This window comes from Oryx dammah, unplaced genomic scaffold, assembly GCF_014754425.2.
Source record: "Oryx dammah isolate SB20612 unplaced genomic scaffold, SCBI_Odam_1.1 HiC_scaffold_3, whole genome shotgun sequence".
NCBI classification, from domain to species: domain Eukaryota; kingdom Metazoa; phylum Chordata; class Mammalia; order Artiodactyla; family Bovidae; genus Oryx; species Oryx dammah.
The window spans coordinates 1,621,471-1,628,642 of record NW_024070187.1 but is presented as its reverse complement, the minus strand read 5'-3'; the positions used below and the strand labels follow the sequence as shown (position 1 = coordinate 1,628,642).

The 7,172-nt window shown below is 37.8% G+C and overlaps 1 non-coding gene across 1 annotated transcript; it reads left to right on the top strand.

Moving 5' to 3' along the window:
* Window positions 1-212: 212 nt before the first annotated feature.
* Window positions 213-284, top strand: TRNAC-GCA. The gene has a single exon. It is a non-coding gene; the product is annotated as a tRNA-Cys (tRNA).
* Window positions 285-7,172: the final 6,888 nt, after the last annotated feature.

The window sequence follows — 7,172 nt, the reverse complement described above, 5'->3', positions numbered from 1 at the left end:
TGCTATATTTAGATATTGTTCCTCTAATCTATGTAAATGAAACTATTTGTATGGTGATCTGCCCTTCTTCAAGATTCAAGTTAATCATTTTATGGCTCAGGATGAACCATTTGGTGCCAAGATGATCCCAAAATGCATCTTATGGGTGAGGGGCCTGGTGCCATTCTGAGTTTTGAGACATTCCTTTCTTTCATTAACAGACTGCTAGGGCTTCCCTGGTGGCTCAGAGGATAAAGCATCTGCCTGCAATGCAGGAGACCCAGGTTCGATCCCTGGGTTGGGAAGATCCCCTGGAGAAGGAAATGGCAACCCACTCCAGTATTCTTGCCTGGAGTATCCCATAGACAGAGGAGTCTGAGTGGGCTACAGTCCACGGGGTCGCAAAGAGTTGGATACGACTGAGTGACTTCACTTCAGTGACTGTATAACATCCAGCTGAAGACTAGCAGGGGGGTACTCTTTCTGCCCCCTTCTGATGCCTATGTCAGAAGCTTTCTCTATCTCCTATACACTTTAATAAACTTTATTACACAAAAGCTCTGAGCGATCAAGCCTCATCTCTGGCCCCGGATTGAATTCTTTTCCTCCGGGGGCCAAGAATCCGGCATTTTTGCGTGATTCAACAACAACCTTTCAATCTCTTATCATCACATATCACCTCTGTGGCTGCATATATACGTCTTTCTTTGAACATTCCCATTTTCCTGCAGATCTCTCACTTAGGGTTCTTGAAGACCTGCGCTTTGTTTCCAGTAGGAGTCAGATCTTTTCCTTTCCACCCTTCCAATTCCTCTCTTACAGCACTTATGTAAATTCTGGGATTATTTGCTCACAATAAATTATGAGTGTCTCTGCTGCTGCTACTAAGTGGCTTCAGTCATGTCTGATTCTGTGTGACCCCATAGACGGCAGCCTACCAGGCTCCCTCATCACTGGGATTCTCCAGGCAAGAACACTGGAGTGGGTTGCCATTTCCTTCTCCAATGTACGAAAGTGAAAAGTGAAAGTAGGATAAAAATAATCTCATCATGTTTATATTCCAATGCCAAGAATAGTGTATTATGACCTACACATCATAAATGTTCATTGAATTGATAAATAAATGAAACAACGTTCATTTCTGTATAAAACATACTAGAAATGCAAAACATTCAATTATTTGGACAAAGATGTAAAAGCTTGCTCAAAAATAGTCCCAGATAGAAACAGACAAGGAGACATGATGATTAAATCCAAGATTTCATCTTGGGACATGAAAAAAGACGTGGAAAAATGATGAAACTCAGAAAAAGTCTGCAGTGAGTAGAATAGTAACAATGCTAATTTTATTAATTTTGACAAAACAGCATAAAAATTACAATTATGTAAGACGTTATATAGGGAAATTTGAATGATGAGTATATGTGAAAATTCTTTAGTATCTTCATAATTTTTCTGAAAATATGAAATCATTCCAAAATAAAAAGTCAAAAAAAAAAAAAAAAAAAGAAAAATCTGCTCAAGTCACAGTCTCAAGCCAGATAATTCTCATCTCATTCAGTCATTCAGTACATATTTATTTAAATGTTATAATAGAGTAGGGCCTCGAATGTATTTGCTGAACCACTGTTACAGGAATAACACAGCACATGATTACTCTGGACTTGGAAATCCTATCATTAAAGCCACTATGGAATTGGCCAGAGAAGGAAGCCAGTACTGTTACTAGAATGTCCCCTTTGAGTGGACACACCAGACAACAAGGCCTTTAGCTCATTACTAATTAGTACTAATCTTTACTTGTCATTTAATTATTCCTTTAAGTAACAAATAACAATGATATCATGGAGAGTATTTTCTATATGGGTACAAAATAAGAAAATGTGGAAGTGTTAGTCACTGAGTTGTGTCCAACTCTTTGCAACCCCATGGAACACAGCCTGTCAGACTCTTCTGTCCTTAGAATTCTCTAGGCAAAAATACTGGAGTGAGTTGCCATTCCCTTCTCCAGGGGATCTTCCTGACTCGGGGATTTTCCTGACTCATAGATCAAACATAGGTCTCTTGCATTACAGGCAGATTCTTTACTGTCTGAGCCATCAGGGAAGCCTGATATCAGTAAAATAAAAGTGTTATTCACTCAGTCGTGTCTGACTCTTTGCAAGCCCATGGACTGTAGCCACTAGGCTCCTCTGTCCTTGGAATTCTCCAGGCAAGAATACTGGAGTGGGTAGCCATTCCCTCTCCAGGGGATTTTCCCAGCCCAGGGGTCAAACCTAGGTCTCCCATATTGCAGGCAGTTTCTTTACTGTCTGAGCCATAATAACATTTTAATATGTGATGCATACATTATTTAAAATATTTATGTGTCTGTGTGTTTAAATAACTGACAAATAATTCGGGAGAAAATGAACAAGTAGATTATGGAATGACAAGGTGATTTTTTATGGTAAACACAACATAGCATCTAAATAGAATGTTTATTATTCAATTTGAAATAATCCTGGTAAGGTTGCACTTCATCAGAAGATTTCATAACTGCACATATTGTGATGAGTATTTATTTGAACCAATAAATATATAAGAATAAATAATAAGAAGAATCTCTGTTGCTCATTCATTCCACTTATCCCAGAATGTCTAAATTATGTCTGTGTTATTAGAAACTGAGAAAATGTATGTCATCTAAATGGAAAAACTTCATGTAACCTTCGTTACTTAAGCAACTATTTTCAACTGTTTAAGAATTGTGCTAAGTATATAGTAGAATTTCTGCATGTTTTAGCACATTTTGAAATTTTAATTTACTAACAGAAACTTCATAGTTATAACTGAGAATAAGTTTTTCTTTGGAAAAAAAAATATAGCAGTGTAATTAAACCATGACACTAAATTCTAAATACTTCATTAAGCTGTATACTCATTAATGTAATGTGCTAAATTATTTTCTGAAATTCCATGTACATGTGTAGTGACTGTAATGAGAAATTAATCTGAACAGTGGTTTTAGGATTTCTTTTCAGTTCACGCAACCAAATCAAACTGTAATCAAACCCCATGGATGGCAGTATGTTGCCAGGAAACCATGCCATCCACTGATTTCAAATTTGCTTTTTTTGGGGAGTCCTCCATATTGCTTTTTTTTCAGATTTTATTTTATTTTTTTTTTTACTTTACAATATTGTATTGGTTTTGCCATACATCAACATGAATCTGCCACAGGTTTGCTTTAAATATATGAAAATTCCTAGCCAGAATTCTGTTTTGCTGATGAATCAACTGCTTGGCTCTTTTCTGCCCTTCCTTTATTTCTTTTCTACTTTTTTTTTTTTTTTATACCTTTTATTATATTGTAGGGGGAAAAAAGTCATGGAGGGAAAGGATATCAAATTACCTGAGCATCTATTGAAAGGCAGATACAGTGTTAGCTCCTTCCACATACATATACGCTAAACTCTCAGTTTCCTTTATATTGAAGCTTGCTCTTCCTTGTCATTGAGCTGCCCAGGCCAAGCAATTTTAAGTTATTTTGGACTGTTTGTATCCTTGCGCCTTCCCCCATGTATAGTTCTATTCCACTTTCACTGTATCTGGTGCACGGCCTAGCTCTGCGCACATCACAAGCATCCCCCTGGGTCTGATCTGGACCATCACTTTTCCCAGACTCCTGAAAAAGCTTCCTAACGGGTTCTCCATTTAGTTCATGTTTCTCCAGTTTGTTTTCCATACTGCCTTCAAAAAAACTTTTAAAAACTTAAACATTTCTAATCACACTTAGAATAAAAATCAGAGCTTTACAATAGCTTGAAATATTCTGCATGTCCTGGATAATTCTTGACTTGATTTTTCCTCATGATGCTTCAACCATTCTTGCTAGAACATTACAGAGCTTTCCTGTAGTAAAATTTTCATGTAGAAGGATCTTCCTCCAGACATTGTAGGTCTAACTTCCTAATTACCTTCTGAAATTCAAATTTTACCTTTTTCCTGACAACTTTAATCTACTTTATTTAAAATAGCAAACTTTCCCTTCCTGATTGCCTCCTAATCATTTTATTTCTTTTTCTGTTTTTTATAATTTCAATTCCCATGTGACTTAATACAAAAGTGTTTTTTAGTTATTGAACCATTAGAAAGTTAGGGGCTTCCATGGTGGGTCAGGTGGTAAAGAATTTGCTTGCAATGCAGGAGACCCAGGTTCAGTCCTTGGGTCAGGAAGATCACCTGGAGAAGGGCATGGCAACCTACTCTAGTATTCTTGCCTGGAGAATTCCATGAACAGAGGAGTCTGGAGGGCTACAGTCCATGGAGTTGCAAAGAGTTGGCCACAACTGAGCAACTAAGACTTTGACTTTCACTTTCAGGAAGTTATAGCTCTGAGGACGGTGTTAGCATCATTCTTAGAGATAAAAATGTTGGGGACTTTGCATACTCTGGTATGTCCAGTGTCCAGAAGCTTATCACATAGTAGGTAGCAAACAAGTTAACAGTTATTAATTTTGTAAATTAATGAATTAATATTTTCTCTTTTTATTCTTATACACTCTTATAAGTTGTTTCCTTATTCATGTAAGATACCAACTATTTTAGAAAAAGCTGGGATCACAAAACATTAAAAAGGTAAAATTTAGTCTTTGTCAGGAAAAGAGTGGGGCTTCCCAGGTGGCACCAGCCACCCAGAGAATTAAAAACATGTGGGAAGGGGAAACCATGTGGAGAAAAATTGTGATCTTCCACCAGCAGCCAGAACCTGAGCCCCAGTGTGTGCATGGAGTCGCCTGCAAGTCTCCATGTCCAGCTGGTCTGTGCCATCCACCCCACAGGAGGCAGAAGAGAGTTGTTCCTGCCAAACTGGACACACATTCCTGACCCTTGGAATTGTGAGCAAAGAGCATCATGAGAGTTTGGAGCCAGTAAAAGTCGGTGTGGTTCATTCAATAGCCATGTCAACCTCCTCAGACTGTCAAATATCATATCCTGGGGGTTTAAGCAATAGAAATTTATCTCCTCACAGTTCTGGGGACTGGAGATCCAAGACCAAGGTGCTGCTGGAGCTGGTTTTTGGGTGAGACCTCTCTTCCTGGCTTGCAGATGGCCACCCCTTCCCATACTCTCCCTTGACTTCCCCTGTGTGTGCAGAGAGTTCTCTGGGTCTTTTCCTTTATGACATCAGTCCGACTGGATTTGGTCCCACCCTTACTACTTCATTTAACTCTAACTAGCTCTCTATAGATTCTATCCCAAAATATCACATTGGGCATCAGGGATACAATTTATGAATTTGAAGGAGACACAATTCAATCCATATCAGCAGCAATAGAGAACTTATGTTACACTAACATCTATAGAAGAATTATTAAATAGCAAATATTCCCATTTCATATAGTAAATGCTGAGTGTTAATAGTCATAGGGAGGTTTAATATATGTATCTCTTGTATTTACAAAGAACACCAATTTGTTCATTTAAAATAATAAAAGTCAAATGTTTCTACCATTGTGATTGTGTGAGACTGGCTGAGTACCACTGATTTTTTTTTTTTTTTTTAACTAGTAGTTCACTTCAGTTCAGTTTAGTTGCTCAGTTCTGTCCGACTCTTTGAGACCCCATGAACCGCAACACGCCAGGCCTCCCTGTGCATCACTAACTCCCAGAGTCCACTAAAACCCATGTCCATTGTGTTGGTGATGCCATCCAACCATTTCATCCTCTGTCGTCCCCTTCTCCTGCCCTCAATCTTTCCCAGCATCAGAGTCTTTTCAAACGAGTCAGCTCTTCTACTTTAAGTAGTTCACTTAAATGGATGCAAAAAAGAAATAATAAAAGTTACATGGTTCTATTCCCTTAAAACTTGTGCTCCACTGGGTCACAATAGTATCTTATCCTATCACAGTTTGTCATCAGTTGAAGCAGCATAAATGACCGAAGAGATATTCAGCCAGCCTGGCCCAGAAATGCTTACACATCTCTTTCTCAGCAAATGACTTCACTATTCTTTGATTTAATATTTTGTGTAACTTCTCTTTGAGTCCTTCTCACCAAAGTTTTAAAATAAGATTAAAACAGTTTCTCTTAAATACTGTACTTAAAAATACCTTGTGAGGCTAAAGGTATTAATGTACTGAGGAAACTGTGCTAATTTTCATTAGCATACTTGGAACCCCTTGATGAAAGGCTATAACTAGCCAAACATAGTATTATTTTTTAGAAGAAATGCTCATCATTTCTCAGTGCTCTAGCAATTTTCATTTGTTCCATTCATTTTACTCCTATGACACAGTTTTATGGGGGCAAAGTGGAAAATTTTAAGATTTCTTTGTATTTTGAAATTAAGAAATATTTGTCTGTTAAAATGTTTAAACTGTGACTTGAACTAATCTGTAAAAATAGAATGTTTTAAAAGCTAATACTAAATATAACTTGGAAAATAAATAAATAAATAAATAAATAAATAAATATAACTTGGTGTCAATGCTAAACTTCATTTCTAAAATATTTTTCTAATATTTTGCCCCCCAAAAGCCAATCACCTAGACTTTGCAAAGCTTTCAATGAGGAAAAGCTGCAATTAAAAAAAAAAAAAAAAAGGATATAGTTATCCTTAATCTATGCCTGGAGAAGGCGTAGGCTACCCACTCCAGTATTCTTGGGCTTCCCTAGTGGCTCAGATGGTAAAGAATCCTCCTGCAATGCGGGAGACCTGGGTTTGTTCCCTGGGTTGGGAAGATACCCTGAAAGAGGACATGGAAACCCACTCCAGTATTCTTACCTAGAAAATCCCACGGACAGAGGAGCCTCGAGGGTTACAGTCCATTGGGTCACAAAGAGTCAGACATGATTGAACAACTAAGCACAGCACAGTACTTCCTTAATCCAAGTGATCTTAGAAACTCAGGAGCAAGTTGAAGTCATCTAGGACCCAGAATGCTTCCCATCCAACTAAGGAGACAAAGTTTTCATTCATTCACCAAATACTTATTGAGCACATTAATGAATGACAGGCCCATGTTAGGTGCTGGAAAAAGTATAGGGAGGGAGCAACTTGGAGTACTGCTCTAAGGTGGAGGTGGCTGGATGGAAGAGATGTCAAATTTGGGAAGTCACAGGTCCACCATCCCTAATTAACTGATGTAGAGAATGCAGGGACTTTAATGTATACACAATAACTATAATGTGTTACAGTCAGCCATAGA